Source organism: Pleurodeles waltl, chromosome 9 (assembly GCF_031143425.1).
Source record: "Pleurodeles waltl isolate 20211129_DDA chromosome 9, aPleWal1.hap1.20221129, whole genome shotgun sequence".
NCBI lineage: Eukaryota > Metazoa > Chordata > Amphibia > Caudata > Salamandridae > Pleurodeles > Pleurodeles waltl.
In genome coordinates this window covers 1061036966-1061061379 of record NC_090448.1, presented here as the reverse complement: position 1 = coordinate 1061061379, position 24414 = coordinate 1061036966, and positions in this window count along the sequence as shown.

Below are 24414 nucleotides of genomic sequence, written 5' to 3'. Positions count from 1 at the left end.
TTTTTGCGAAGTGCCTACCTGTAGATTTTGGCCTCTAGCTCAGCCGGAACCCAGGGAAACCTACCAAACCTGTGCATTTCTGAAAACTAGAGACCTAGGGGAATCCAAGGAGGGGTGACTTGCGGGGCTCGGACCAGGTTCTGTTACCCAGAATCCTTTGCAAACCTCAAAATTTGGCTAAAAAAACACATGTTCCTCACATTTCTGTGGCAGAAAGTTTTGGAATCTGAGAGGAGCCACAAATTTCCTTCAACTCAGCGTTCCCCCAAGTCTCCCGATAAAAATGATACCTCACTTGCGTGGGAAGGCCTAGCGCCCGCGACAGGAAACACCCCAAAGCGCAACGTGGACACATCAAAAGTTTTGGAAGAAAACAGAGGTGTTTTTGCGAAGTGCCTACCTGTAGATTTTGGCCTCTAGCTCAGCCGGCACCTAGGGAAACCTACCAAACCTGTGCATTTCTGAAAACTAGAGACCTAGGGGAATCCAAGGAGGGGTGACTTGCGGGGCTCGGACCAGGTTCTGTTACCCAGAATCCTTTGCAAACCTCAAAAATTGGCTCAAAAAACACATGTTCCTCACATTTCTGTGGCAGAAAGTTCTGGAATCTGAGAGGAGCCACAAATTTCCTTCCACTCAGCGTTCCCCCAAGTCTCCAGATAAAAATGATACCTCACTTGCGTGGGTAGGCCTAGCGCCCGCGACAGGAAACACCCCAAAGCGCAACGTGGACACATCCAAAATTTTGGAAGAAAACAGAGGTGTTTTTTGCAAAGTGCCTACCTGTAGATTTTGGCCTCTAGCTCAGCCGGCACCTAGGGAAACCTACCAAACCTGTGCATTTCTGAAAACTAGAGACCTAGGGGAATCCAAGATGGGGTGACTTGCGGGGCTCGGACCAGGTTCTGTTACCCAGAATCCTTTGCAAACCTCAAAATTTGGCTAAAAAAACACATGTTCCTCACATTTCTGTGGCAGAAAGTTCTGGAATCTGAGAGGAGCCACAAATTTCCTTCCACCCAGCGTTCCCCCAAGTCTCCCAATAAAAATGATACCCCACTTGCGTGGGTAGGCCTAGCGCCCGCAACAGGAAACACCCCAAAGCCCAACGTGGACACATCAAAAGTTTTGGAAGAAAACAGAGGTGTTTTTTGCGAAGTGCCTACCTGTAGATTTTGGCCTCTAGCTCAGCCGGCACCTAGGGAAACCTACCAAACCTGTGCATTTCTGAAAACTAGAGACCTAGGAGAATCCAAGGAGGGGTGACTTGCGGGGCTCGGACCAGGTTCTGTTACCCAGAATCCTTTGCAAACCTCAAAATTTGGCTAAAAAAACACATGTTCCTCACATTTCTGTGGCAGAAAGTTCTGGAATCTAAGAGGAGCCACAAATTTCCTTCCACCCAGCGTTCCCCCAAGTCTCCCGATAAAAATGATACCTCACTTGTGTGGGTAGGCCTAGCGCCCGCGACAGGAAACACCCCAAAGCGCAACGTGGACACATCAAAATGTTTGGAAGAAAACAGAGGTGTTTTTTGCGAAGTGCCTACCTGTAGATTTTGGCCTCTAGCTCAGCCGGCACCTCGGAAAACCTACCAAACCTGTGCATTTCTGAAAACTAGAGACCTAGGGGAATCCAAGGAGGGGTGACTTGCAGGGCTCGGACCAGGTTCTGTTACCCAGAATCCTTTGCAAACCTCAAAATTTGGCTAAAAAAACACATATTCCTCACATTTCTGTGGCAGAAAGTTCTGGAATCTGAGAGGAGCCACAAATTTCCTTCCACCCAGCATTCCCCCAAGTCTCCCGATAAAAATGATACCTCACTTGTGTGGGTAGGCCTAGCGCCGGCGACAGGAAACACCCCAAAGCCCAACGTGGACACATCAAAAATTTTGGAAGAAAACAGAGGTGTTTTTTGCGAAGTGCCTACCTGTAGATTTTGGCCTCTAGCTCAGCCGGCACCTAGGAAAACCTACCAAACCTGTGCATTTCTGAAAACTAGAGACCTAGGGGAATCCAAGGAGGGGTGACTTGCAGGGCTCGGACCAGGTTCTGTTACCCAGAATCCTTTGCAAACCTCAAAATTTGGTTAAAAAAACACATGTTCCTCACATTTCTGTGGCAGAAAGTTCTGGAATCTGAGAGGAGCCACAAATTTCCTTCCACTCAGCGTTCCCCCAAGTCTCCAGATAAAAATGATACCTCACTTGCATGGGTAGGCCTAGTGCCCGCGACAGGAAACACCCCAAAGCACAACGTGGACACATCAAAAGTTTTGGAAGAAAACAGAGGTGTTTTTTGCGAAGTGCCTACCTGTAGATTTTGGCCTCTAGCTCAGCCGGAACCCAGGGAAACCTACCAAACCTGTGCATTTCTGAAAACTAGAGACCTAGGGGAATCCAAGGAGGGGTGACTTGCGGGGCTCGGACCAGGTTCTGTTACCCAGAATCCTTTGCAAACCTCAAAATTTGGCTAAAAAAACACATGTTCCTCACATTTCTGTGGCAGAAAGTTCTGGAATCTGAGAGGAGCCACAAATTTCCTTCAACTCAGCGTTCCCCCAAGTCTCCCGATAAAAATGATACCTCACTTGCGTGGGAAGGCCTAGCGCCCGCGACAGGAAACACCCCAAAGCGCAACGTGGACACATCAAAAGTTTTGGAAGAAAACAGAGGTGTTTTTGCGAAGTGCCTACCTGTAGATTTTGGCCTCTAGCTCAGCCGGCACCTAGGGAAACCTACCAAACCTGTGCATTTCTGAAAACTAGAGACCTAGGGGAATCCAAGGAGGGGTGACTTGCGGGGCTCGGACCAGGTTCTGTTACCCAGAATCCTTTGCAAACCTCAAAAATTGGCTCAAAAAACACATGTTCCTCACATTTCTGTGGCAGAAAGTTCTGGAATCTGAGAGGAGCCACAAATTTCCTTCCACTCAGCGTTCCCCCAAGTCTCCAGATAAAAATGATACCTCACTTGCGTGGGTAGGCCTAGCGCCCGCGACAGGAAACACCCCAAAGCGCAACGTGGACACATCCAAAATTTTGGAAGAAAACAGAGGTGTTTTTTGCAAAGTGCCTACCTGTAGATTTTGGCCTCTAGCTCAGCCGGCACCTAGGGAAACCTACCAAACCTGTGCATTTCTGAAAACTAGAGACCTAGGGGAATCCAAGATGGGGTGACTTGCGGGGCTCGGACCAGGTTCTGTTACCCAGAATCCTTTGCAAACCTCAAAATTTGGCTAAAAAAACACATGTTCCTCACATTTCTGTGGCAGAAAGTTCTGGAATCTGAGAGGAGCCACAAATTTCCTTCCACCCAGCGTTCCCCCAAGTCTCCCAATAAAAATGATACCTCACTTGCGTGGGTAGGCCTAGCGCCCGCAACAGGAAACACCCCAAAGCCCAACGTGGACACATCAAAAGTTTTGGAAGAAAACAGAGGTGTTTTTTGCGAAGTGCCTACCTGTAGATTTTGGCCTCTAGCTCAGCCGGCACCTAGGGAAACCTACCAAACCTGTGCATTTCTGAAAACTAGAGACCTAGGAGAATCCAAGGAGGGGTGACTTGCGGGGCTCGGACCAGGTTCTGTTACCCAGAATCCTTTGCAAACCTCAAAATTTGGCTAAAAAAACACATGTTCCTCACATTTCTGTGGCAGAAAGTTCTGGAATCTAAGAGGAGCCACAAATTTCCTTCCACCCAGCGTTCCCCCAAGTCTCCCGATAAAAATGATACCTCACTTGTGTGGGTAGGCCTAGCGCCCGCGACAGGAAACACCCCAAAGCGCAACGTGGACACATCAAAATGTTTGGAAGAAAACAGAGGTGTTTTTTGCGAAGTGCCTACCTGTAGATTTTGGCCTCTAGCTCAGCCGGAACCCAGGGAAACCTACCAAACCTGTGCATTTCTGAAAACTAGAGACCTAGGGGAATCCAAGGAGGGGTGACTTGCGGGGCTCGGACCAGGTTCTGTTACCCAGAATCCTTTGCAAACCTCAAAATTTGGCTAAAAAAACACATGTTCCTCACATTTCTGTGGCAGAAAGTTCTGGAATCTGAGAGGAGCCACAAATTTCCTTCAACTCAGCGTTCCCCCAAGTCTCCCGATAAAAATGATACCTCACTTGCGTGGGAAGGCCTAGCGCCCGCGACAGGAAACACCCCAAAGCGCAACGTGGACACATCAAAAGTTTTGGAAGAAAACAGAGGTGTTTTTGCGAAGTGCCTACCTGTAGATTTTGGCCTCTAGCTCAGCCGGCACCTAGGGAAACCTACCAAACCTGTGCATTTCTGAAAACTAGAGACCTAGGGGAATCCAAGGAGGGGTGACTTGCGGGGCTCGGACCAGGTTCTGTTACCCAGAATCCTTTGCAAACCTCAAAAATTGGCTCAAAAAACACATGTTCCTCACATTTCTGTGGCAGAAAGTTCTGGAATCTGAGAGGAGCCACAAATTTCCTTCCACTCAGCGTTCCCCCAAGTCTCCAGATAAAAATGATACCTCACTTGCGTGGGTAGGCCTAGCGCCCGCGACAGGAAACACCCCAAAGCGCAACGTGGACACATCCAAAATTTTGGAAGAAAACAGAGGTGTTTTTTGCAAAGTGCCTACCTGTAGATTTTGGCCTCTAGCTCAGCCGGCACCTAGGGAAACCTACCAAACCTGTGCATTTCTGAAAACTAGAGACCTAGGGGAATCCAAGATGGGGTGACTTGCGGGGCTCGGACCAGGTTCTGTTACCCAGAATCCTTTGCAAACCTCAAAATTTGGCTAAAAAAACACATGTTCCTCACATTTCTGTGGCAGAAAGTTCTGGAATCTGAGAGGAGCCACAAATTTCCTTCCACCCAGCGTTCCCCCAAGTCTCCCAATAAAAATGATACCTCACTTGCGTGGGTAGGCCTAGCGCCCGCAACAGGAAACACCCCAAAGCCCAACGTGGACACATCAAAAGTTTTGGAAGAAAACAGAGGTGTTTTTTGCGAAGTGCCTACCTGTAGATTTTGGCCTCTAGCTCAGCCGGCACCTAGGGAAACCTACCAAACCTGTGCATTTCTGAAAACTAGAGACCTAGGAGAATCCAAGGAGGGGTGACTTGCGGGGCTCGGACCAGGTTCTGTTACCCAGAATCCTTTGCAAACCTCAAAATTTGGCTAAAAAAACACATGTTCCTCACATTTCTGTGGCAGAAAGTTCTGGAATCTAAGAGGAGCCACAAATTTCCTTCCACCCAGCGTTCCCCCAAGTCTCCCGATAAAAATGATACCTCACTTGTGTGGGTAGGCCTAGCGCCCGCGACAGGAAACACCCCAAAGCGCAACGTGGACACATCAAAATGTTTGGAAGAAAACAGAGGTGTTTTTTGCGAAGTGCCTACCTGTAGATTTTGGCCTCTAGCTCAGCCGGCACCTCGGAAAACCTACCAAACCTGTGCATTTCTGAAAACTAGAGACCTAGGGGAATCCAAGGAGCGGTGACTTGCAGGGCTCGGACCAGGTTCTGTTACCCAGAATCCTTTGCAAACCTCAAAATTTGGCTAAAAAAACACATGTTCCTCACATTTCTGTGGCAGAAAGTTCTGGAATCTGAGAGGAGCCACAAATTTCCTTCCACCCAGCGTTCCCCCAAGTCTCCCGATAAAAATGATACCTCACTTGCGTGGGTAGGCCTAGCGCCCGCAACAGGAAACACCCCAAAGCCCAACGTGGACACATCAAAAGTTTTGGAAGAAAACAGAGGTGTTTTTTGCGAAGTGCCTACCTGTAGATTTTGGCCTCTAGCTCAGCCGGCACCTAGGGAAACCTACCAAACCTGTGCATTTCTGAAAACTAGAGACCTAGGAGAATCCAAGGAGGGGTGACTTGCGGGGCTCGGACCAGGTTCTGTTACCCAGAATCCTTTGCAAACCTCAAAATTTGGCTAAAAAAACACATGTTCCTCACATTTCTGTGGCAGAAAGTTCTGGAATCTGAGAGGAGCCACAAATTTCCTGCAACTCCGCGTTCCCCCAAGTCTCCCGATAAAAATGATACCTCACTTGCGTGGGTAGGCCTAGCGCCCGCGACAGGAAACACCCCAAAGCGCAACGTGGACACATCCAAAATTTTGGAAGAAAACAGAGGTGTTTTTTGCGAAGTGCCTACCTGTAGATTTTGGCCTCTAGCTCAGCCGGCACCTAGGGAAACCTACCAAACCTGTGCATTTCTGAAAACTAGAGACCTACGGGAATCTAAGATGGGGTGACTTGCGGTGCTCGGACCAGGTTCTGTTACCCAGAATCCTTTGCAAACCTCAAAATTTGGCTAAAAAAACACATGTTCCTCACATTTCTGTGGCAGAAAGTTCTGGAATCTGAGAGGAGCCACAAATTTCCTTCCACTCAGCGTTCCCCCAAGTCTCCCGATAAAAATGATACCTCACTTGCGTGGGTAGGCCTAGCGCCCGCGACAGGAAACACCCCAAAGCGCAACGTGGACACATCCAAAATTTTGGAAGAAAACAGAGGTGTTTTTTGCGAAGTGCCTACCTGTAGATTTTGGCTTCTAGGTCAGCCGGCACCTAGAGAAACCTACCAAACCTGTGCATTTCTGAAAACTAGAGACCTAGGGGAATCCAAGATGGGGTGACTTGCGGGGCTCGGACCAGGTTCTGTTACCCAGAATCCTTTGCAAACCTCAAAATTTGGCTAAAAAAACACATGTTCCTCACATTTCTGTGGCAGAAAGTTCTGGAATCTGAGAGGAGCCACAAATTTCCTTCCACCCAGCGTTCCCCCAAGTCTCCCGATAAAAATGATACCTCACTTGTGTGGGTAGGCCTAGCGCCCGCGACAGGAAACACCCCAAAGCGCAACGTGGACACATCAAAAATTTTGGAAGAAAACAGAGGTGTTTTTTGCGAAGTGCCTACCTGTAGATTTTGGCCTCTAGCTCAGCCGGCACCTAGGGAAACCTACCAAACCTGTGCATTTCTAGTAACTAGAGACCTAGGAGAATCCAAGGAGGGGTGACTTGCGGGGCTCGGACCAGGTTCTGTTACCCAGAATCCTTTGCAAACCTCAAAATTTGGCTAAAAAAACACATGTTCCTCACATTTCTGTGGCAGAAAGTTCTGGAATCTGAAAGGAGCCACAAATTTCCTTCAACTCAGCGTTCCCCCAAGTCTCCCGATAAAAATGATACCTCACTTGCGTGGGTAGGCCTAGCGCCCGCTACAGGAAACACCCCAAAGCGCAACGTGGACACATCAAAAGTTTTGGAAGAAAACAGAGGTGTTTTCTGCGAAGTGCCTACCTGTAGATTTTGGCCTCTAGCTCAGCCGGCACCTAGGGAAACCTACCAAACCTGTGCATTTCTGAAAACTAGAGACCTAGGGGAATCCAAGGAGGGGTGACTTGCGGAGCTCGGGCCAGGTTCTGTTACCCAGAATCCTTTGCAAACCTCAAAATTTGGCTAAAAAAAAACATGTTCCTCACATTTCTGTGGCAGAAAGTTCTGGAATCTGAGAGGAGCCACAAATTTCCTTCCACTCAGCGTTCCCCCAAGTCTCCCGATAAAAATGATACCTCACTTGCGTGGGTAGGCCTAGCGCCCGCGACAGGAAACACCCCAAAGCGCAACGTGGACACATCCAAAATTTTGGAAGAAAACAGAGGTGTTTTTTGCGAAGTGCCTACCTGTAGATTTTGGCCTCTAGCTCAGCCGGCACCTAGGGAAACCTACCAAACCTGTGCATTTCTGAAAACTAGAGACCTAGGGGAAATCCAAGATGGGGTGACTTGCGGGGCTCGGACCAGGTTCTGTTACCCAGAATCCTTTGCAAACCTCAAAATTTGGCTAAAAAAACACATGTCCTCACATTTCTGTGGCAGAAAGTTCTGGAATCTGAGAGGAGCCACAAATTTCCTTCCACCCAGCGTTCCCCCAAGTCTCCCGATAAAAATGATACCTCACTTGCGTGGGTAGGCCTAGCGCCCGCAACAGGAAACACCCCAAAGCCCAACTTGGACACATCAAAAGTTTTGGAAGAAAACAGAGGTGTTTTTTGCGAAGTGCCTACCTGTAGATTTTGGCCTCTAGCTCAGCCGGCACCTAGGGAAACCTACCAAACCTGTGCATTTCTGAAAACTAGAGACCTAGGAGAATCCAAGGAGGGGTGACTTGCGGGGCTCGGACCAGGTTCTGTTACCCAGAATCATTTGCAAACCTCAAAATTTGGCTAAAAAAACACATGTTCCTCACATTTCTGTGGCAGAAAGTTCTGGAATCTGAGAGGAGCCACAAATTTCCTTCCACCCAGCGTTCCCCCAAGTCTCCCGATAAAAATGATACCTCACTTGTGTGGGTAGGCCTAGCACCCGCGACAGGAAACACCCCAAAGCGGACACATCAAAAATTTTGGAAGAAAACAGAGGTGTTTTTTGCGAAGTGCCTACCTGTAGATTTTGGCCTCTAGCTCAGCCGGCACCTAGGGAAACCTACCAAACCTGTGCATTTCTGAAAACTAGAGACCTAGGAGAATCCAAGGAGGGGTGACTTGCGGGGCTCGGACCAGGTTCTGTTACCCAGAATCCTTTGCAAACCTCAAAATTTGGCTAAAAAAACACATGTTCCTCACATTTCTGTGGCAGAAAGTTCTGGAATCTGAGAGGAGCCACAAATTTCCTTCAACTCAGCGTTCCCCCAAGTCTCCCGATAAAAATGATACCTCACTTGCGTGGGTAGGCCTAGCGCCCGCGACAGGAAACACCCCAAAGCGCAACGTGGACACATCAAAAGTTTTGGAAGAAAACAGAGGTGTTTTTTGCGAAGTGCCTACCTGTAGATTTTGGCCTCTAGCTCAGCCGGCACCTAGGGAAACCTACCAAACCTGTGCATTTCTGAAAACTAGAGACCTAGGGGAATCCAAGGAGGGGTGACTTGCGGGGCTCGGACCAGGTTCTGTTACCCAGAATCCTTTGCAAACCTCAAAATTTGGCTAAAAAAACACATGCTCCTCACATTTCTGTGGCAGAAAGTTCTGGAATCTGAGAGGAGCCACAAATTTCCTTCCACTCAGCGTTCCCCCAAGTCTCCAGATAAAAATGATACCTCACTTGCGTGGGTAGGCCTAGCGCCCGCGACAGGAAACACCCCAAAGCGCAACGTGGACACATCCAAAATTTTAGAAGAAAACAGAGGTGTTTTTTGAGAAGTGCCTACCTGTAGATTTTGGCCTCTAGCTCAGCCGGCACCTAGGGAAACCTACCAAACCTGTGCATTTCTGAAAACTAGAGACCTAGGAGAATCCAAGGAGGGGTGACTTGCGGGGCTCGGACCAGGTTCTGTTACCCAGAATCCTTTGCAAACCTCAAAATTTGGCTAAAAAAACACATGTTCCTCACATTTCTGTGGCAGAAAGTTCTGGAATCTGAGAGGAGCCACAAATTTCCTTCCACCCAGCGTTCCCCCAAGTCTCTCGATAAAAATGATACCTCACTTGTGTGGGTAGGCCTAGCGCCCGCGACAGGAAACACCCCAAAGCGCAACGTGGACACATCCAAAATTTTGGAAGAAAACAGAGGTGTTTTTTGCGAAGTGCCTACCTGTAGATTTTGGCCTCTAGCTCAGCCGGCACCTAGGGAAACCTACCAAACCTGTGCATTTCTGAAAACTAGAGACCTAGGGGAATCCAAGATGGGGTGACTTGCGGGGCTCGGACCAGGTTCTGTTACCCAGAATCCTTTGCAAACCTCAAAATTTGGCTAAAAAAACACATGTTCCTCACATTTCTGTGGCAGAAAGTTCTGGAATCTGGGATGAGCTACGAATTTCCTGCCACCCAGCGTTCCCCCAAGTCTCCCGATAAAAATGATACCTCACCTGTGTGGGTAGGGCTAGCGCCCGCGACACGAAACACCCCAAAGCGCAACGTGGACACATCCAAAAGTTTGGAAGAAAACAGAGGTGTTTTTTGCGAAGTGCCTACCCGTAGATTTTGGCCTCTAGCTCAGCCGGCACCTAGGGAAACCTACCAAACCTGTGCATTTCTGAAAACTAGAGACCTAGGGGAATCCAAGATGGGGTGACTTGCGGGGCTCGGACCAGGTTCTGTTACCCAGAATCCTTTGCAAACCTCAAAATTTGGCTAAAAAAACACATGTTCCTCACATTTCTGTGGCAGAAAGTTCTGGAATCTGAGAGGAGCCACAAATTTCCTTCCACCCAGCGTTCCCCCAAGTCTCCCGATAAAAATGATACCTCACTTGCGTGGGTAGGCCTAGCGCCCGCAACAGGAAACACCCCAAAGCCCAACGTGGACACATCAAAAGTTTTGGAAGAAAACAGAGGTGTTTTTTGCGAAGTGCCTACCTGTAGATTTTGGCCTCTAGCTCAGCCGGCACCTAGGGAAACCTACCAAACCTGTGCATTTCGGAAAACTAGAGACCTAGGAGAATCCAAGGAGGGGTGACTTGCGGGGCTCGGACCAGGTTCTGTTACCCAGAATCCTTTGCAAACCTCAAAATTTGGCTAAAAAAACACATGTTCCTCACATTTCTGTGGCAGAAAGTTCTGGAATCTAAGAGGAGCCACAAATTTCCTTCCACCCAGCGTTCCCCCAAGTCTCCCGATAAAAATGATACCTCACTTGTGTGGGTAGGCCTAGCGCCCGCGACAGGAAACACCCCAAAGCGCAACGTGGACACATCAAAATGTTTGGAAGAAAACAGAGGTGTTTTTTGCGAAGTGCCTACCTGTAGATTTTGGCCTCTAGCTCAGCCGGCACCTCGGAAAACCTACCAAACCTGTGCATTTCTGAAAACTAGAGACCTAGGGGAATCCAAGGAGGGGTGACTTGCAGGGCTCGGACCAGGTTCTGTTACCCAGAATCCTTTGCAAACCTCAAAATTTGGCTAAAAAAACACATGTTCCTCACATTTCTGTGGCAGAAAGTTCTGGAATCTGAGAGGAGCCACAAATTTCCTTCCACCCAGCGTTCCCCCAAGTCTCCCGATAAAAATGATACCTCACTTGCGTGGGTAGGCCTAGCGCCCGCAACAGGAAACACCCCAAAGCCCAACGTGGACACATCAAAAGTTTTGGAAGAAAACAGAGGTGTTTTTTGCGAAGTGCCTACCTGTAGATTTTGGCCTCTAGCTCAGCCGGCACCTAGGGAAACCTACCAAACCTGTGCATTTCTGAAAACTAGAGACCTAGGAGAATCCAAGGAGGGTTGACTTGCGGGGCTCGGACCAGGTTCTGTTACCCAGAATCCTTTGCAAACCTCAAAATTTGGCTAAAAAAACACATGTTCCTCACATTTCTGTGGCAGAAAGTTCTGGAATCTGAGAGGAGCCACAAATTTCCTGCAACTCCGCGTTCCCCCAAGTCTCCCGATAAAAATGATACCTCACTTGCGTTGGTAGGCCTAGCGCCCGCGACAGGAAACACCCCAAAGCGCAACGTGGACACATCCAAAATTTTGGAAGAAAACAGAGGTGTTTTTTGCGAAGTGCCTACCTGTAGATTTTGGCCTCTAGCTCAGCCGGCACCTAGGGAAACCTACCAAACCTGTGCATTTCTGAAAACTAGAGACCTACGGGAATCTAAGATGGGGTGACTTGCGGTGCTCGGACCAGGTTCTGTTACCCAGAATCCTTTGCAAACCTCAAAATTTGGCTAAAAAAACACATGTTCCTCACATTTCTGTGGCAGAAAGTTCTGGAATCTGAGAGGAGCCACAAATTTCCTTCCACTCAGCGTTCCCCCAAGTCTCCCGATAAAAATGATACCTCACTTGCGTGGGTAGGCCTAGCGCCCGCGACAGGAAACACCCCAAAGCGCAACGTGGACACATCCAAAATTTTGGAAGAAAACAGAGGTGTTTTTTGCGAAGTGCCTACCTGTAGATTTTGGCTTCTAGGTCAGCCGGCACCTAGGGAAACCTACCAAACCTGTGCATTTCTGAAAACTAGAGACCTAGGGGAATCCAAGATGGGGTGACTTGCGGGGCTCGGACCAGGTTCTGTTACCCAGAATCCTTTGCAAACCTCAAAATTTGGCTAAAAAAACACATGTTCCTCACATTTCTGTGGCAGAAAGTTCTGGAATCTGAGAGGAGCCACAAATTTCCTTCCACCCAGCGTTCCCCCAAGTCTCCCGATAAAAATGATACCTCACTTGTGTGGGTAGGCCTAGCGCCCGCGACAGGAAACACCCCAAAGCGGACACATCAAAAATTTTGGAAGAAAACAGAGGTGTTTTTTGCGAAGTGCCTACCTGTAGATTTTGGCCTCTAGCTCAGCCGGCACCTAGGGAAACCTACCAAACCTGTGCATTTCTAATAACTAGAGACCTAGGAGAATCCAAGGAGGGGTGACTTGCGGGGCTCGGACCAGGTTCTGTTACCCAGAATCCTTTGCAAACCTCAAAATTTGGCTAAAAAAACACATGTTCCTCACATTTCTGTGGCAGAAAGTTCTGGAATCTGAAAGGAGCCACAAATTTCCTTCAACTCAGCGTTCCCCCAAGTCTCCCGATAAAAATGATACCTCACTTGCGTGGGTAGGCCTAGCGCCCGCTACAGGAAACACCCCAAAGCGCAACGTGGACACATCAAAAGTTTTGGAAGAAAACAGAGGTGTTTTCTGCGAAGTGCCTACCTGTAGATTTTGGCCTCTAGCTCAGCCGGCACCTAGGGAAACCTACCAAACCTGTGCATTTCTGAAAACTAGAGACCTAGGGGAATCCAAGGAGGGGTGACTTGCGGAGCTCGGGCCAGGTTCTGTTACCCAGAATCCTTTGCAAACCTCAAAATTTGGCTAAAACAAAACATGTTCCTCACATTTCTGTGGCAGAAAGTTCTGGAATCTGAGAGGAGCCACAAATTTCCTTCCACTCAGCGTTCCCCCAAGTCTCCCGATAAAAATGATACCTCACTTGCGTGGGTAGGCCTAGCGCCCGCGACAGGAAACACCCCAAAGCGCAACGTGGACACATCCAAAATTTTGGAAGAAAACAGAGGTGTTTTTTGCGAAGTGCCTACCTGTAGATTTTGGCCTCTAGCTCAGCCGGCACCTAGGGAAACCTACCAAACCTGTGCATTTCTGAAAACTAGAGACCTAGGGGAAATCCAAGATGGGGTGACTTGCGGGGCTCGGACCAGGTTCTGTTACCCAGAATCCTTTGCAAACCTCAAAATTTGGCTAAAAAAACACATGTCCTCACATTTCTGTGGCAGAAAGTTCTGGAATCTGAGAGGAGCCACAAATTTCCTTCCACCCAGCGTTCCCCCAAGTCTCCCGATAAAAATGATACCTCACTTGCGTGGGTAGGCCTAGCGCCCGCAACAGGAAACACCCCAAAGCCCAACGTGGACACATCAAAAGTTTTGGAAGAAAACAGAGGTGTTTTTTGCGAAGTGCCTACCTGTAGATTTTGGCCTCTAGCTCAGCCGGCACCTAGGGAAACCTACCAAACCTGTGCATTTCTGAAAACTAGAGACCTAGGAGAATCCAAGGAGGGGTGACTTGTGGGGCTCGGACCAGGTTCTGTTACCCAGAATCATTTGCAAACCTCAAAATTTGGCTAAAAAAACACATGTTCCTCACATTTCTGTGGCAGAAAGTTCTGGAATCTGAGAGGAGCCACAAATTTCCTTCCACCCAGCGTTCCCCCAAGTCTCCCGATAAAAATGATACCTCACTTGTGTGGGTAGGCCTAGCGCCCGCGACAGGAAACACCCCAAAGCGGACACATCAAAAATTTTGGAAGAAAACAGAGGTGTTTTTTGCGAAGTGCCTACCTGTAGATTTTGGCCTCTAGCTCAGCCGGCACCTAGGGAAACCTACCAAACCTGTGCATTTCTGAAAACTAGAGACCTAGGAGAATCCAAGGAGGGGTGACTTGCGGGGCTCGGACCAGGTTCTGTTACCCAGAATCCTTTGCAAACCTCAAAATTTGGCTAAAAAAACACATGTTCCTCACATTTCTGTGGCAGAAAGTTCTGGAATCTGAGAGGAGCCACAAATTTCCTTCAACTCAGCGTTCCCCCAAGTCTCCCGATAAAAATGATACCTCACTTGCGTGGGTAGGCCTAGCGCCCGCGACAGGAAACACCCCAAAGCGCAAGGTGGACACATCAAAAGTTTTGGAAGAAAACAGAGGTGTTTTTTGCGAAGTGCCTACCTGTAGATTTTGGCCTCTAGCTCAGCCGGCACCTAGGGAAACCTACCAAACCTGTGCATTTCTGAAAACTAGAGACCTAGGGGAATCCAAGGAGGGGTGACTTGCGGAGCTCGGGCCAGGTTCTGTTACCCAGAATCCTTTGCAAACCTCAAAATTTGGCTAAAACAAAACATGTTCCTCACATTTCTGTGGCAGAAAGTTCTGGAATCTGAGAGGAGCCACAAATTTCCTTCCACTCAGCGTTCCCCCAAGTCTCCAGATAAAAATGATACCTCACTTGCGTGGGTAGGCCTAGCGCCCGCGACAGGAAACACCCCAAAGCGCAACGTGGACACATCCAAAATTTTGGAAGAAAACAGAGGTGTTTTTTGCGAAGTGCCTACCTGTAGATTTTGGCCTCTAGCTCAGCCGGCACCTAGGGAAACCTACCAAACCTGTGCATTTCTGAAAACTAGAGACCTAGGGGAAATCCAAGATGGGGTGACTTGCGGGGCTCGGACCAGGTTCTGTTACCCAGAATCCTTTGCAAACCTCAAAATTTGGCTAAAAAAACACATGTCCTCACATTTCTGTGGCAGAAAGTTCTGGAATCTGAGAGGAGCCACAAATTTCCTTCCACCCAGCGTTCCCCCAAGTCTCCCGATAAAAATGATACCTCACTTGCGTGGGTAGGCCTAGCGCCCGCAACAGGAAACACCCCAAAGCCCAACGTGGACACATCAAAAGTTTTGGAAGAAAACAGAGGTGTTTTTTGCGAAGTGCCTACCTGTAGATTTTGGCCTCTAGCTCAGCCGGCACCTAGGGAAACCTACCAAACCTGTGCATTTCTGAAAACTAGAGACCTAGGAGAATCCAAGGAGGGGTGACTTGTGGGGCTCGGACCAGGTTCTGTTACCCAGAATCATTTGCAAACCTCAAAATTTGGCTAAAAAAACACATGTTCCTCACATTTCTGTGGCAGAAAGTTCTGGAATCTGAGAGGAGCCACAAATTTCCTTCCACCCAGCGTTCCCCCAAGTCTCCCGATAAAAATGATACCTCACTTGTGTGGGTAGGCCTAGCGCCCGCGACAGGAAACACCCCAAAGCGGACACATCAAAAATTTTGGAAGAAAACAGAGGTGTTTTTTGCGAAGTGCCTACCTGTAGATTTTGGCCTCTAGCTCAGCCGGCACCTAGGGAAACCTACCAAACCTGTGCATTTCTGAAAACTAGAGACCTAGGAGAATCCAAGGAGGGGTGACTTGCGGGGCTCGGACCAGGTTCTGTTACCCAGAATCCTTTGCAAACCTCAAAATTTGGCTAAAAAAACACATGTTCCTCACATTTCTGTGGCAGAAAGTTCTGGAATCTGAGAGGAGCCACAAATTTCCTTCAACTCAGCGTTCCCCCAAGTCTCCCGATAAAAATGATACCTCACTTGCGTGGGTAGGCCTAGCGCCCGCGACAGGAAACACCCCAAAGCGCAAGGTGGACACATCAAAAGTTTTGGAAGAAAACAGAGGTGTTTTTTGCGAAGTGCCTACCTGTAGATTTTGGCCTCTAGCTCAGCCGGCACCTAGGGAAACCTACCAAACCTGTGCATTTCTGAAAACTAGAGACCTAGGGGAATCCAAGGAGGGGTGACTTGCGGGGCTCGGACCAGGTTCTGTTACCCAGAATCCTTTGCAAACCTCAAAATTTGGCTAAAAAAACACATGCTCCTCACATTTCTGTGGCAGAAAGTTCTGGAATCTGAGAGGAGCCACAAATTTCCTTCCACTCAGCGTTCCCCCAAGTCTCCAGATAAAAATGATACCTCACTTGCGTGGGTAGGCCTAGCGCCCGCGACAGGAAACACCCCAAAGCGCAACGTGGACACATCCAAAATTTTAGAAGAAAACAGAGGTGTTTTTTGAGAAGTGCCTACCTGTAGATTTTGGCCTCTAGCTCAGCCGGCACCTAGGGAAACCTACCAAACCTGTGCATTTCTGAAAACTAGAGACCTAGGAGAATCCAAGGAGGGGTGACTTGCGGGGCTCGGACCAGGTTCTGTTACCCAGAATCCTTTGCAAACCTCAAAATTTGGCTAAAAAAACACATGTTCCTCACATTTCTGTGGCAGAAAGTTCTGGAATCTGAGAGGAGCCACAAATTTCCTTCCACCCAGCGTTCCCCCAAGTCTCCCGATAAAAATGATACCTCACTTGTGTGGGTAGGCCTAGCGCCCGCGACAGGAAACACCCCAAAGCGCAACGTGGACACATCCAAAATTTTGGAAGAAAACAGAGGTGTTTTTTGCGAAGTGCCTACCTGTAGATTTTGGCCTCTAGCTCAGCCGGCACCTAGGGAAACCTACCAAACCTGTGCATTTCTGAAAACTAGAGACCTAGGGGAATCCAAGATGGGGTGACTTGCGGGGCTCGGACCAGGTTCTGTTACCCAGAATCCTTTGCAAACCTCAAAATTTGGCTAAAAAAACACATGTTCCTCACATTTCTGTGGCAGAAAGTTCTGGAATCTGGGATGAGCTACGAATTTCCTGCCACCCAGCGTTCCCCCAAGTCTCCCGATAAAAATGATACCTCACCTGTGTGGGTAGGGCTAGCGCCCGCGACACGAAACACCCCAAAGCGCAACGTGGACACATCCAAAAGTTTGGAAGAAAACAGAGGTGTTTTTTGCGAAGTGCCTACCCGTAGATTTTGGCCTCTAGCTCAGCCGGCACCTAGGGAAACCTACCAAACCTGTGCATTTCTGAAAACTAGAGACCTAGGGGAATCCAAGATGGGGTGACTTGCGGGGCTCGGACCAGGTTCTGTTACCCAGAATCCTTTGCAAACCTCAAAATTTGGCTAAAAAAACACATGTTCCTCACATTTCTGTGGCAGAAAGTTCTGGAATCTGAGAGGAGCCACAAATTTCCTTCCACCCAGCGTTCCCCCAAGTCTCCCGATAAAAATGATACCTCACTTGCGTGGGTAGGCCTAGCGCCCGCAACAGGAAACACCCCAAAGCCCAACGTGGACACATCAAAAGTTTTGGAAGAAAACAGAGGTGTTTTTTGCGAAGTGCCTACCTGTAGATTTTGGCCTCTAGCTCAGCCGGCACCTAGGGAAACCTACCAAACCTGTGCATTTCGGAAAACTAGAGACCTAGGAGAATCCAAGGAGGGGTGACTTGCGGGGCTCGGACCAGGTTCTGTTACCCAGAATCCTTTGCAAACCTCAAAATTTGGCTAAAAAAACACATGTTCCTCACATTTCTGTGGTAGAAAGTTCTGGAATCTGAGAGGAGCCACAAATTTCCTTCCACCCAGCGTTCCCCCAAGTCTCCCGATAAAAATGATACCTCACTTGTGTGGGTAGGCCTAGCGCCCGCGACAGGAAACACCCCAAAGCGCAACGTGGACACATCAAAAATTTTGGAAGAAAACAGAGGTGTTTTTTGCGAAGTGCCTACCTGTAGATTTTGGCCTCTAGCTCAGCCGGCACCTAGGGAAACCTACCAAACCTGTGCATTTCTGAAAACTAGAGACCTAGGAGAATCCAAGGAGGGGTGACTTGCGGGGCTCGGACCAGGTTCTGTTACCCAGAATCCTTTGCAAACCTCAAAATTTGGCTAAAAAAACACATGTTCCTCACATTTCTGTGGCAGAAAGTTCTGGAATCTGAAAGGAGCCACAAATTTCCTTCCACTCAGCGTTCCCCCAAGTCTCCAGATAAAAATGATACCTCACTTGCGTGGGTAGGCCTAGCGCCCGCGACAGGAAACACCCCAAAGCGCAACGTGGACACATCCAAAATTTTGGAAGAAAACAGAGGTGTTTTTTGCGAAGTGCCTACCTGTAGATTTTGGCCTCTAGCTCAGCCGGCACCTAGGGAAACCTACCAAACCTGTGCATTTCTGAAAACTAGAGACCTAGGGGAATCCAAGATGGGGTGACTTGCGGGGCTCGGACCAGGTTCTGTTACCCAGAATCCTTTGCAAACCTCAAAATTTGGCTAAAAAAACACATGTTCCTCACATTTCTGTGGCAGAAAGTTCTGGAATCTGAGAGGAGCCACAAATTTCCTTCCACCCAGCGTTCCCCCAAGTCTCCCGATAAAAATGATACCTCACTTGCGTGGGTAGGCCCAGCGCCCGCAACAGGAAACACCCCAAAGCCCAACGTGGACACATCAAAAAATTTGGAAGAAAACAGAGGTGTTTTTTGCGAAGTGCCTACCTGTAGATTTTGGCCTCTAGCTCAGCCAGCACCTAGGGAAACCTACCAAACCTGTGCATTTCTGAAAACTAGAGACCTAGGAGAATCCAAGGAGGGGTGACTTGCGGGGCTCGGACCAGGTTCTGTTACCCAGAATCATTTGCAAACCTCAAAATTTGGCTAAAAAAACACATGTTCCTCACATTTCTGTGGCAGAAAGTTCTGGAATCTGAGAGGAGCCACAAATTTCCTTCCACCCAGCGTTCCCCCAAGTCTCCCGATAAAAATGATACCTCACTTGTGTGGGTAGGCCTAGCGCCCGCGACAGGAAACACCCCAAAGCGGACACATCAAAAATTTTGGAAGAAAACAGAGGTGTTTTTTGCGAAGTGCCTACCTGTAGATTTTGGCCTCTAGCTCCGCCGGCACCTAGGGAAACCTACCAAACCTGTGCATTTCTGAAAACTAGAGACCTAGGAGAATCCAAGGAGGGGTGACTTGCGGGGCTCGGACCAGGTTCTGTTACCCAGAATCCTTTGCAAACCTCAAAATTTGGCTAAAAAAACACATGTTCCTCACATTTCTGTGGCAGAAAGTTCTGGAATCTGAGAGGAGCCACAAATTTCCTTCAACTCAGCGTTCCCCCAAGTCTCCCGATAAAAATGATACCTCACTTGCGTGGGTAGGCCTAGCGCCCGCGACAGGAAACACCCCAAAGCGCAACGTGGACACATCAAAAGTTTTGGAAGAAAACAGAGGTGTTTTTTGCGAAGTGCCTACCTGTAGATTTTGGCCTCTAGCTCAGCCGGCACCTAGGGAAACCTACCAAACCTGTGCATTTCTGAAAACTAGAGACCTAGGGGAATCCAAGGAGGGGTGACTTGCGGAGCTCGGACCAGGTTCTGTTACCCAGAATCCTTTGCAAACCTCAAAATTTGGCTAAAAAAACACATGTTCCTCACATTTCTGTGGCAGAAAGTTCTGGAATCTGAGAGGAGCCACAAATTTCCTTCCACCCAGCGTTCCCCCAAGTCTCCCGATAAAAATGATACCTCACTTGCGTGGGTAGGCCCAGCGCCCGCAACAGGAAACACCCCAAAGCCCAACGTGGACACATCAAAAGTTTTGGAAGAAAACAGAGATGTTTTTTGCGAAGTGCCTACCTGTAGATTTTGGCCTCTAGCTCAGCCGGCACCTAGGGAAACCTACCAAACCTGTGCATTTCTGAAAACTAGAGACCTAGGAGAATCCAAGGAGGGGTGACTTGCGGGGCTCGGACCAGGTTCTGTTACCCAGAATCCTTTGCAAACCTCAAAATTTGGCTAAAAAAACACATGTTCCTCACATTTCTGTGGCAGAAAGTTCTGGAATCTGAGAGGAGCCACAAATTTCCTTCCACTCAGCGTTCCCCCAAGTCTCCCGATAAAAATGATACCTCACTTGCGTGGGTAGGCCTAGCGCCCGCGACAGGAAACACCCCAAAGCGCAACGTGGACACATCCAAAATTTTGGAAGAAAACAGAGGTGTTTTTTGCGAAGTGCCTACCTGTAGATTTTGGCCTCTAGCTCAGCCGGCACCTAGGGAAACCTACCAAACCTGTGCATTTCTGAAAACTAGAGACCTAGGGGAAATCCAAGATGGGGTGACTTGCGGGGCTCGGACCAGGTTCTATTACCCAGAATCCTTTGCAAACCTCAAAATTTGGCTAAAAAAACACATGTTCCTCACATTTCTGTGGCAGAAAGTTCTGGAATCTGAGAGGAGCCACAAATTTCCTTCAACTCAGCGTTCCCCCAAGTCTCCCGATAAAAATGATACCTCACTTGCGTGGGTAGGCCTAGCGCCCGCGACAGGAAACACCCCAAAGCGCAACGTGGACACATCCAAAATTTTGGAAGAAAACAGAGGTGTTTTTTGCGAAGTGCCTACCTGTAGATTTTGGCCTCTAGCTCAGCCGGCACCTAGGGAAACCTACCAAACCTGTGCATTTCTGAAAACTAGAGACCTAGGGGAATCCAAGATGGGGTGACTTGCGGGGCTCGGACCAGGTTCTGTTACCCAGAATCCTTTGCAAACCTCAAAATTTGGCTAAAAAAACACATAATCCTCACATTTCTGTGGCAGAAAGTTCTGGAATCTGGGATGAGCTACGAATTTCCTGCCACCCAGCGTTCCCCCAAGTCTCCCGATAAAAATGATACCTCACCTGTGTGGGTAGGGCTAGCGCCCGCGACACGAAACACCCCAAAGCGCAACGTGGACACATCCAAAATTTTAGAAGAAAACAGAGGTGTTTTTTGCGAAGTGCCTACCTGTAGATTTTGGCCTCTAGCTCAGCCGGCACCTAGGGAAACCTACCAAACCTGTGCATTTCTGAAAACTAGAGACCTAGGGGAATCCAAGATGGGGTGACTTGCGGGGCTCGGACCAGGTTCTGTTACCCAGAATCCTTTGCAAACCTCAAAATTTGGCTAAAAAAACACATGTTCCTCACATTTCTGTGGCAGAAAGTTCTGGAATCTGAGAGGAGCCACAAATTTCCTTCCACCCAGCGTTCCCCCAAGTCTCCCGATAAAAATGATACCTCACTTGCGTGGGTAGGCCTAGCGCCCGCAACAGGAAACACCCCAAAGCCCAACGTGGACACATCAAAAGTTTTGGAAGAAAACAGAGGTGTTTTTTGCGAAGTGCCTACCTGTAGATTTTGGCCTCTAGCTCAGCCGGCACCTAGGGAAACCTACCAAACCTGTGCATTTCGGAAAACTAGAGACCTAGGAGAATCCAAGGAGGGGTGACTTGCGGGGCTCGGACCAGGTTCTGTTACCCAGAATCCTTTGCAAACCTCAAAATTTGGCTAAAAAAACACATGTTCCTCACATTTCTGTGGCAGAAAGTTCTGGAATCTGAGAGGAGCCACAAATTTCCTTCCACCCAGCGTTCCCCCAAGTCTCCCGATAAAAATGATACCTCACTTGCGTGGGTAGGCTTAGCGCCCGCGACAGGAAACACCCCAAAGCGCAACGTGGACACATCCAAAATTTTGGAAGAAAACAGAGGTGTTTTTTGCGAAGTGCTTACCTGTAGATTTTGGCCTGTAGCTCAGCCGGCACCTAGGGAAACCTACCAAACCTGTGCATTTCTGAAAACTAGAGACCTAGGGGAATCCAAGATGGGGTGACTTGGGTGGCTCGGACCAGGTTCTGTTACCCAAAATCCTTTGCAAACCTCAAAATTTGGCTAAAAAAACACATGTTCCTCACATTTCTGTGGCAGAAAGTTCTGGAATCTGAAAGGAGCCACAAATTTCCTTCTACTCAGCGTTCCCCCAAGTCTCCCGATAAAAATGATACCTCACTTGCGTGGGTAGGCCTAGCGCCCGCGACAGGAAACACCCCAAAGCGCAACGTGGACACATCAAAAGTTTTGGAAGAAAACAGAGGTGTTTTTTGCGAAGTGCCTACCTGTAGATTTTGGCCTCTAGCTCAGCCGGCACCTAGGGAAACCTACCAAACCTGTGCATTTCTGAAAACTAGAGACGTAGGGGAATCCAAGGAGGGGTGACTTGCGGGGCTCGGACCAGGTTCTGTTACCCAGAATCCTCTGCAAACCTCAAAATTTGGCTAAAAAAACACATGGTCCTCACATTTCTGTGGCAGAAAGTTCTGGAATCTGAGAGGAGCAACAAATTTCCTTCCACTCAGCGTTCCCCCAAGTCTCCAGATCAAAATTATACCTCACTTGCGTGGGTAGGCCTAGCGCCCGCGACAGGAAACACCCCAAAGCGCAACGTGGACACATCCAAAATTTTGGAAGAAAACAGAGGTGTTTTTTGCGAAGTGCCTACCTGTAGATTTTGGCCTCTAGCTCAGCCGGCACCTAGGGAAATCTACCAAACCTGTGCATTTCTGAAAACTAGAGACCTAGGGGAATCCAAGATGGGGTGACTTGGGTGGCTCGGACCAGGTTCTGTTACCCAAAATCCTTTGCAAACCTCAAAATTTGGCTTAAAAAAACACATGTTCCTCACATTTCTGTGGCAGAAAGTTCTGGAATCTGAGAGGAGCCACAAATTTCCTTCCACCCAGCGTTCCCCCAAGTCTCCCGATAAAAATGATACTTCACTTGCGTGGGTAGGCCTAGCGCCCGCAACAGGAAACACCCCAAAGCCCAACGTGGACACATCAAAAGTTTTGGAAGAAAACAGAGGTGTTTTTTGCGAAGTGCCTACCTGTAGATTTTGGCCTCTAGCTCAGCCGGCACCTAGGGAAACCTACCAAACCTGTGCATTTCTGAAAACTAGAGACCTAGGAGAATCCAAGGAGGGGTGACTTGCGGGGCTCGGACCAGGTTCTGTTACCCAGAATCCTTTGCAAACCTCAAAATTTGGCTAAAAAAACACATGTTCCTCACATTTCTGTGGCAGAAAGTTCTGGAATCTGAGAGGAGCCACAAATTTCCTTCCACTCAGCGTTCCCCCAAGTCTCCCGATAAAAATGATACCTCACTTGCGTGGGTAGGCCTAGCGCCCGCGACAGGAAACACCCCAAAGCGCAACGTGGACACATCCAAAATTTTGGAAGAAAACAGAGGTGTTTTTTGCGAAGTGCCTACCTGTAGATTTTGGCCTCTAGCTCAGCCGGCACCTAGGGAAACCTACCAAACCTGTGCATTTCTGAAAACTAGAGACCTAGGGGAAATCCAAGATGGGGTGACTTGCGGGGCTCGGACCAGGTTCTATTACCCAGAATCCTTTGCAAACCTCAAAATTTGGCTAAAAAAACACATGTTCCTCACATTTCTGTGGCAGAAAGTTCTGGAATCTGAGAGGAGCCACAAATTTCCTTCAACTCAGCGTTCCCCCAAGTCTCCCGATAAAAATGATACCTCACTTGCGTGGGTAGGCCTAGCGCCCGCGACAGGAAACACCCCAAAGCGCAACGTGGACACATCCAAAATTTTGGAAGAAAACAGAGGTGTTTTTTGCGAAGTGCCTACCTGTAGATTTTGGCCTCTAGCTCAGCCGGCACCTAGGGAAACCTACCAAACCTGTGCATTTCTGAAAACTAGAGACCTAGGGGAATCCAAGATGGGGTGACTTGCGGGGCTCGGACCAGGTTCTGTTACCCAGAATCCTTTGCAAACCTCAAAATTTGGCTAAAAAAACACATAATCCTCACATTTCTGTGGCAGAAAGTTCTGGAATCTGGGATGAGCTACGAATTTCCTGCCACCCAGCGTTCCCCCAAGTCTCCCGATAAAAATGATACCTCACCTGTGTGGGTAGGGCTAGCGCCCGCGACACGAAACACCCCAAAGCGCAACGTGGACACATCCAAAATTTTAGAAGAAAACAGAGGTGTTTTTTGCGAAGTGCCTACCTGTAGATTTTGGCCTCTAGCTCAGCCGGCACCTAGGGAAACCTACCAAACCTGTGCATTTCTGAAAACTAGAGACCTAGGGGAATCCAAGATGGGGTGACTTGCGGGGCTCGGACCAGGTTCTGTTACCCAGAATCCTTTGCAAACCTCAAAATTTGGCTAAAAAAACACATGTTCCTCACATTTCTGTGGCAGAAAGTTCTGGAATCTGAGAGGAGCCACAAATTTCCTTCCACCCAGCGTTCCCCCAAGTCTCCCGATAAAAATGATACCTCACTTGCGTGGGTAGGCCTAGCGCCCGCAACAGGAAACACCCCAAAGCCCAACGTGGACACATCAAAAGTTTTGGAAGAAAACAGAGGTGTTTTTTGCGAAGTGCCTACCTGTAGATTTTGGCCTCTAGCTCAGCCGGCACCTAGGGAAACCTACCAAACCTGTGCATTTCGGAAAACTAGAGACCTAGGAGAATCCAAGGAGGGGTGACTTGCGGGGCTCGGACCAGGTTCTGTTACCCAGAATCCTTTGCAAACCTCAAAATTTGGCTAAAAAAACACATGTTCCTCACATTTCTGTGGCAGAAAGTTCTGGAATCTGAGAGGAGCCACAAATTTCCTTCCACCCAGCGTTCCCCCAAGTCTCCCGATAAAAATGATACCTCACTTGCGTGGGTAGGCTTAGCGCCCGC